General features: G+C 37.5%; 1 pseudogene; it reads left to right on the top strand.

Moving 5' to 3' along the window:
- The first annotated feature begins 605 nt into the window (after window positions 1-605).
- Window positions 606-8209, top strand: LOC124979466 (SET domain-containing protein 4-like; annotated as a pseudogene).
- Window positions 8210-8946: the final 737 nt, after the last annotated feature.

Below are 8946 nucleotides of genomic sequence, written 5' to 3'. Positions count from 1 at the left end.
TCTGCTGCACCAGCGCTGCCTCTGACACCTGGAGGTCTGCTGCACCAGCGCTGCCTCTGACACCTCGAGGTCTTTTCTCTGGGCGCGGCTGTCTTCCACACTGCTGCCAGTGCCACCACTGCTACTGCCAATACCACTGCTGCCAAAGCCACTGCTGTTCCCCCGAGGTCACCTGGAGGTGTTCTCTCTGGGTGCCACTGCAGATACAGTCACAGATGCCACTGCAACCACTGATGTTACTACCCCCCCTACCTGCTGCCAATGACCCCCACCACTACCACTTCCACCGCTGCCCAGAGGTTCACTACCAGGGAGATTCCAGATTTGGTTGCACGCAGCTGCATCCATTTTGAGATGCCAGGCAGAGTCTGCAGAGTGAGATATCAACAGGTTTGCTGCCACTGCCATCTTGGGGCACAGCCACCCCTGTGTGGGGATACTGGCCAGGTCCTAGAGGTTTGTCTGGGGTGCATGTAGGTTTGTCTGAACCTGGGATCTTCTTCCTGAGTTCTGGTTGCCACCTTCTAGTTGCTGTCTGTCAGGATTGCTCATTCCTGGTGGTCTCTCTCCAAATTCCAGTGGCACTGAGATCTTGGAACTGCAACATGGCCAAACCCAGGACATCTGAAGCCCAGATTTGTGGGATAGTGACTGGGTCTGCCAGGGACTGTCTGGGCCAGGCAATCTTGTGGGAAGTCAGACAGGGCTGAGAAACTCAAATGCAGGCACAAACAGTTGTTCGATTTTCCACTGAGATTCATTTTATTTTTATTTTCTTCTTCTCTGGCATCTCTCTCCACCATATTTAGAGCAGGGTGTTTTTTGTGCATCAGTTTGTTGAGGAAAGTGATATATGCATGGTGTTTTTCCATTCTACTGTATATTCTTATGTTTTTATTATTTTTTTATATATGTATCATTCCTCTTACTTGTCTGTCTTTCTGGATTCCCTTTCTACATTTTCTCCATCTAACAACCTCTGTTCATTCCTCTTCAACTCTTCTTGTGAATTTTTGCACCTAGTTTTTCTTTTTCTTCCTCATGAACATCATGTCCTGCACTATTTCTGTTCTCTTTGTCCACTATTTGAGACTGGAAATCCTTTTGTCAAATTTTCTGTTTATATTATGGACAGTGATTGAACACATCGTTGCTGTTGATAGGGAGAGGGCAGTGGATGCCTTGGCGCAAGCTCTTAGATTTGTGGTTGTATATTGTTTGCACTGGGTGCTACTAATATTGGTCTCCCTCTTAAAGTGGGATACTGGAAATCTTCAGGGACAATATAGGTCTACATAGTAGAATCAGTACTGCCTAAGATCTACAAAACTAGATGGGAGAAAACACAAGCAACATGAAAAAATGAGGGAACAAAATGTCCCAAACAAACCAAGATGTCCAAACAAGAGAATTCACTGAAAACACAGGAGAAGAAATGTCCAAGAAGGAGTTCAGAATGTACATAAACTGATCTGTCAAGTAAAGAATGGTATTAAGAGTAAAATCAAACAGAAAATACAAGTGAAATATCACTTCAATAACGAGTTAGAGATTGTGAAAAAAACAAGCAGAAATACTTGAAATGAAGCAATCACTAAACTAAATTATAAAGTCAATGGAAAGCATCACCAACAGACTAGACCATTTGGAAAAAAGATTCTCAGGCAATGAAGACAAAATATTTAATATTGAAAATGAAATTGACCATGCAGTGTAGATGGTAAGAATCCATGAACGGAACTTCCAAGAAATATGAGATAACATAAAATGACCAAATTTAAGAGTTATCGGGATAGATGAAGATCAGAGATACAAACAAAAGGAATGTACAATAATTTCAAGAACATCAGAAAATTTCCCAAACCTGAAGAATGAAATAGAAAATCAAATAAAGGAGACTCACAGGACCCCGAATGTACAAAATTACAGCAGACCTACATCAAGGCACATTATAATGAGAGTGACAAAACTATAGAATAAGGATAAAATCCTAAAGGCCATAAAAGAAAAAAAGGAAATTATGTATAGGGGAAAACCAGTTCAGATCTCAGGTGATTTCTCAAGCCAGACCTTCAAAGTTAGGAGGTCATGGAACAATATATTTCAAGCTCTGAAAGAAAATGGATGTCAACCAAGAATTTAATATCCAGCAAAATTAAATTTCAGATTTGAAGATAAAATTAAAAACCTTCCTTGATAACGAAAGTTAAAAGAATTTACAAATAGAAAACCAGCACTATAGAACATTCTCAAAGAAATATTCCATGAAGATGAAGTGGGAAAAAAAGAAAAAGTGAAATCCAGCAAAGGGAGGAGCTACACTAAAGGAATAGTTGAAGGAGAAACAAAATCAAATTAAAAGCCAGAAATAAAAATGACAGGGAATACAAATCATATCTCAATAATAATCTTAAATGTTAATGGCCTAAACTCATCAATCAAAAGATAGACCTGCAGATTGGATTGAAAAACAAGACCCAATAATATGCTCTCTCCAAGAGACGCACCTCATAGGCAAAGACATCCACAGACTGAAGGTGAAAGATGAGAAAAAACAAAGACTATCACTCATATGTATTGCATAAACAAGCAGGGTTTCCCATCCTCAGGTAAAGTTGATTTCAAGCTAAAGTTAATCAGAAGGGTCAAAGAAGGTTATTTCATTCTACTGAAGGGAATTATACAACAGCAAGGCATAAAAATTGTAAATATTTATGCCCTAAACAATGGAGCATCTATACATCAGACAAACCCTTCTCAATTTCAAGAATCAAATAGACCATACCACAATACTACTGGGGGACTTTAACACACCTCTCTCACTACTGGACAGATGTTCTAAACAAAAACTAAATAAAGAAACTATAGAACTAAGTAATACAATCAATAATTTAGACTTACCAGACATCTATAGAGTATTTCATCAATCAACAAGCAAATACACCTTTTTTTCCCAGCAGCACATTGATCCTTCTCTAAAACAGACCATATTTATGCCACAAAGCAACTCTTAGTAAATACAAAAAAAATAGAGGTAATACCCTGCATTCTATCAGATCATAATGGCCTGAAATTAGAAACTAACAATAAAATGAAAAATAGAAGCTACTCTAACACATAGAGATTAAATAATACACTATTGAATGATAAATGGATAGTCAAAGAAATCAAGGATGAAATGAAAAAACACTTAGAGGTAAATGAGAATGCCAATAAAACATACCAAAATCTCTGGGACTCTATAAAGGCAGTATTAAGAGGAAAGTTTATTGCACTGAGCTCATGTATTAAAAGAATAAAAAGTCAACAAATAAATGACCTAACATTACATCTGAAAACCCTAGAAAAAGAACAACAAATCAACATCAAAATGAGTAGAAAACATGAAATAATTAAAATAAGAGCTGCAATCAATGAAATTGAAACAAAAGAAACAATTGAAAAAATTCACAAAATGAAAATTGGTTCTTTGAAAAAAAAAATCAATAAAATTGATAAATCCCTAGCTACAATAATAAATATAAAAAGAGAAAACCCAAATTACTAAAATGTTATGAAAAAGGAAATATCACAATGGCCACAACTGAAATTCGGAAGATAATTAGAAACTATTTTGAAAATTTATACTCCAATATAATAAAAATTATTGAAGCCATCAACAGATTTCTAGAGATTTATGACCTACAGAAACTGAATCAGCAGGTCACACACAACTTAAACCCAACAATTTCAAGTAATGAAATAGAAAATGACATCAAAAGCCTACCAATTAAGATAAGGCCAGGATTAGACAGATTCTGACCCAAGCTCTAAAAGACCTTCAATGAAGAATTAACACCAATATGCCTCAAATTATTCCATGAAATAGAAAAGGAAGGAACCTTGCCAAACTCATTCTATGAGGCTAATATCACCTTGATACCAAAACCAAACAAAGACACATCAAGGAAAGAAAACTTCAGACCAATATCCCTGATGAAAAAAGATGCAAACATTCTCAATAAAATTCTGGCAAATAGCATACAAATCATATTAAAAAGATAGTGTACCATGATCAAGTGGGGTTCATCTCAGGGATACAGGGTTGATTCAACATATAGAATTAATGTAATTCATCATATCAATAGACTTAATAAGAATCATATGATCATCTCAATCGATGCAGAAAAAAGAATTTGACAAAATAGAGCACCACTTCCTGTTCAAAACGCTAGAAAAATTAGGGAGAGTAGGAACATACCTCAACATTGTAAAAGTCACATATGCTAAACCCAAGGTCAACATAATTCTAAATGGAGAAAAATTGAAAGCATCTCCTCTAAAAACTAGAACAAGACAAGAATTCCCTCATTCACCATTTTTATTCAATATTGTCCTTGAAACTCTAGCTAGAGCAATTTGAAGGAAGAAATTAAAGATATGCAAATAGGTAAAGAAAAGAACTGAGACTATCACTATTTTCCAATGACATGATTCTATATTTAGAAGATCTAAAAAATTCCATCAAAAAAATTCTAGAACTAATAAATGAATTCAGCAACATAGCAGGGTATAAAATCAATACCCATAAATCAAACACATTCCTATACAGCAGTAATGAATTCACTGAAAGAGAAATAAATGGAACTACCCCATTCATAGTAGCATCAAAAAAAAAAAAAAAAAAAAAAGAAAGAAAAAAAAACTTGGGAGTCAATCTAACAAAAGAGGTCAAAGAACTCTACAATAAAAAACTACAGACACTACAGAAAGAAATTGAAGAAGACCTTAGATGGAAAGATCTCCCATGATCCTTGATAGGCAGAATGAATATTGTTAAAATGACCATACAACCAAAGCATTATACAAATTTAATGCAATTCCTATTAAAATCCCAATGATGTTCTTCATAGAAATAGAAAAGGCAATCATGAAATTCATTTGGAAAAATAAGAGACCCAGAATAGCCAAAGCAATCCTTAGTGAGAAAAGTAAAGCAGGAGGCATCACAATACTGACCTCAAACTACACTACAGAGTCATAGTAATAAAAACAATATGGTTATTATCAAGAACACAAGCAATAGTAAGTGTTGGTATGTAGATGTGGGGAAAGAGGCACACCCATACATTGCTGGTGGAGTTGCAAATTGGTGCTGCCATTTTGGAAAGCAGTGTGGAGATTCCTCAGAAAACTTGGAATGGACCCACCTTTTTACCCAGTTATTCCATGCCTCGGTTTATACCCAAAGGACTTAAAATCAGCATACCTCAGTGATGCAGCCACATCAATGTTCATAGCAGCTCAATTTGCAATAGCTAGATTGTGGAACCGATCTAGATGCCCTTCAACAGATGAATGGATAAAGAAACTGTGGTATATATACACAATGGAATATTACTCAGTCGTAAAGAAGAATAAAATTATGGCATTTGCTGGTGAAAGGATGAAGTTGGAAAATATCATGTTAAGTGAAGTAGGCCAAGACCAAAAAACCAAAGACCAAATGCTTTCTCTGATAAGTGAATGACGATTTATAACAAGGGGGGTGGGGTAGGGGGAAAGAAAAGAATGAAGGAACTTTGGATGGTGTAGAGGAAAATGGGGTGGGATGGGGTGGAGATGGAAAGATAGTACAATGAAACAAACAGTATTACCCTACGTATACGTATGATTACATGAATGGTGTGAATCTACATTGTGTACAACCATAGAAATGAAAAGTTGTACCCCATTTGTGTACAATGACTCAAAATGTGTCTGTAAAAATAAAAAAAAAAAAAATAGCATGGTATTGACACCAAAACAGACACTTAGAACAATGGTACAGAATAGAATACACAGAGTACACAGAGACAAACCCACATAAATACAGGTATCTCATACTAGAAAAAGGTGCCAAAAAACATTCACTGGAGAAAAGATAGCTTATTCAACAAATGGTGCTAGGAAAAATGGAAAGTTACATGTAACAAAATGAAATTAAACCTTTAGCTGTCACCCTGCACAAAACTCAATTCTAAGTGAATCAAAGACTTAGGCACTAGAAGAGAGACCCTGTGACTACTAGAAGTAAAAGTAGGCCCAAATCTTCACCAGGTGAGCCTAGGATCTGACTTCCTTAACAAGACCCCTAAAGTGCAAGAAGTTAAATCAAGAATCAATACATGGGATGGAGTCAAACTAAAAAGCTTCTCAGCAAAAGAAACAATAATGTGAAGAGAGCCTACAGAAAATCTTTACCACAAACATCTTATATAAAGCATTAATCTCCAGAATATATAAAGAACTCAAAAAACCTAACTCCAAAAAACAAGTAACCCAATTCATAAATGGGCTAAGGAACTGAACAGGCCCTTCACAGAAGAAATCTGATTGATCAACAAACATACGAAAAAATGTTTAGCATCGCTTGCAATTAGAAATGCAAATCAAACTAAGATTTCATCTCACTTCAGTCAGAATGACAATTATCACGAATACAAGCAAAAATGAATGTTGGCAAGGATGTGGGGGAAAGGTACACCCATGCATTGCTGATGGGAAAGCAAATTGGTGCAACCATTATGGAAAGCAGTATGCAGATTCCTCAGAAAACTTGGAACTGAACCCCCATTTGACCCAGCTATCCCACTCCTGGGTTTATAGTCAAAGGACTGAAAATCAGCATACTACAGTGATGCAGCCACATCAATGTTTACAGTAGCTCAACTCACAACAGCTAAAATGTGGAACCAACCTAAATTCCCTTCAAAAGATGAATGGAGCCTCCACCCGTGCCGTGTCGGAGGCTGTGGCGAGCTTGGGGACTGAGCATCTACACAAACTCCAGTTTTAGCATACAGAAAGGAAGAGGGAGAACAAGCTGAATCAGGAGATGAAAAATGCCTCAGAAGTTCAGAATCGAGAGGACTGAATGAGAGCTACAAGTGTGAATTTATAGAATTAAAGCAGTGGCTGAAAGACAGGAAGTTTGAAGATAGGAACTCAACATCTGCTCATTATCCAGGTGCAGGAAGAGGGCTGATGAGCAGAATAGTCCTGCGGGAGGGACAGATGATTATTTCGTCGTCCGAGAGTAGCCTGCTCACCATGGAAACAGTGATTCAAAGCTACTTAGGGGTGTACCTTACTAAGTGGAAGCCTTGTCTGTCTCCTCTGCTGGCTCTGTGTGCCTTTTCAGTGTCAGAAAGGCATACTGGGGACTGGTCTCTCTGGAAGTCTTACCTGCAAATTTTACCCAAGACCTAAACCTGCCCTGTGTTTGGAGCCAGAAGTGGTGAAATTTTTACCCAAACCATTAAAAGCAAAGAGGGTAGAGCAGAAAACCCATGTGCAGAAGTTGTTCGCCTCTTCCAGAGACTTTTTCTCTTCCCTACAGCCTCTGTTTGCAGAGTCCATTGACGGCATCTTCAGCTACAGCACCTTCCTGTGGGCCTGGCGCACTGTCAACACCGGAGCAGTGTACCTGAGTCCTAGGAAGCAGGAATGCCTGCAGAGTCAGACAGCTGCACTCTTGCTCCTTACCTAGATCTGTTGAATCACAGCCCACACATCCAGGTAAAAGCAGCTTTTAATGAGAAGACTCCTTGTTCTGAAATTAGAATGGCTTCCGGTTATAGAAAGCATGAGGAGGGGTTCATCTGTTTCGGCCGGTGAATAATCAGTGGCTGCTGCTGGATATGGCTTTGTTTCCCTCTGCAACCCTCACACTTGTGTTTATGTCTCAAGAGAGATGCTTGTTAAATATCTTCCGTCATCTGATAAACAGATGAACAAAAAGATTTCCATTCTAAAGGATCATGGCTTTATTAAAAATTTGGTATTTGGATGGGACGGACCATCGTGGAGGTTATTCACAGCTCTTAACCTCTTATGTCTGGAAACTGAAAACTCTACATGCTGGAAAAAAGTACTTCTTGGAGAAGTAATTTTAGATGCAAATGAGAAGACAAGTTCGGACCAAACTCAGAAAATATGCCATCATGTCCTAGAGGAGAGTTCTACTGTGCTTCAGAGGGTTTTTCACATGAAGGATGAAAAGGGGTCTTTGATAAGCCTGCTGGCTTTGGTGGTAACACTGTGGAAGGAAGAGCTGAAGGTCCTCCAGACCTCTGCCAAGATCCTAGTCAACATGCACACCACTTACCTGGCTTCCCCCCGAGTGCCTTGGGTCACCCCCTGTGGTGGGTGTGACTTAAGCTCTTTTAACTTAAGTTGGAGTCAATGAATTTTACCTTGACAAAAAAAAAAAAGAATGAATGAATAAAGAAAATGTGGCGTATATATATTTATGATGGAATATTACTCAGCTTTAAAAATTACGGCATCTGCTGGTAAATGGATGGAGTTAGAGAATATCATGCTAAGCAAAATAAGCCAAACCCAAAAAATCAAAGGCTAAATGTTTTCTCTGATATGTGGATGCTAATTCACAATAAGAGCAGGGGGCACAGGGAAGAATAGAGTTACTTTATATTAGATAGAGGGGAGTGAAGGGAGGGGAAAGGCTATGGGGGTAGGAAGGATAGTAGAGTGAAACAGACATTATTACCTCTTGTACATATATGACTGCATGACCAATGTGATCCTACAATATGTATAATCAGAAAAATGAGAAATTACACTTCTTTTGTGTATGATCTGTCAAAATGTGTAAATGCATTCTACTGTCATGTACAACAAATTAGAATAAAATTTTTTAAAAAGAAAAGCTATTGAAATAGAAAATAAAATTGACTTCATTAAAAAAATTGATATTTCTAATGTATTTCCCCCAAGTTGTGAAACTCTCAAGTTTAAGGAAAACTCTTCCTTGACTATACCCACACTGTAAAAATTTAACTCATGACACATATGGGAAAAACAGAAAAATATAGGTGCTTTGACTAAAGTTTGGTAATCTGGTACTTGCATTGTGGAATCTAGTATGTAAGGGCAGAAACATCAAAGTAAACACTTCCAGAA

This window comes from Sciurus carolinensis, chromosome 3, assembly GCF_902686445.1.
Source record: "Sciurus carolinensis chromosome 3, mSciCar1.2, whole genome shotgun sequence".
In the NCBI taxonomy this organism is placed as follows: Eukaryota; Metazoa; Chordata; class Mammalia; order Rodentia; family Sciuridae; genus Sciurus; species Sciurus carolinensis.
Note: the sequence above shows the minus strand (reverse complement) of the source record. Positions and strands in the feature narration are given on the sequence as shown.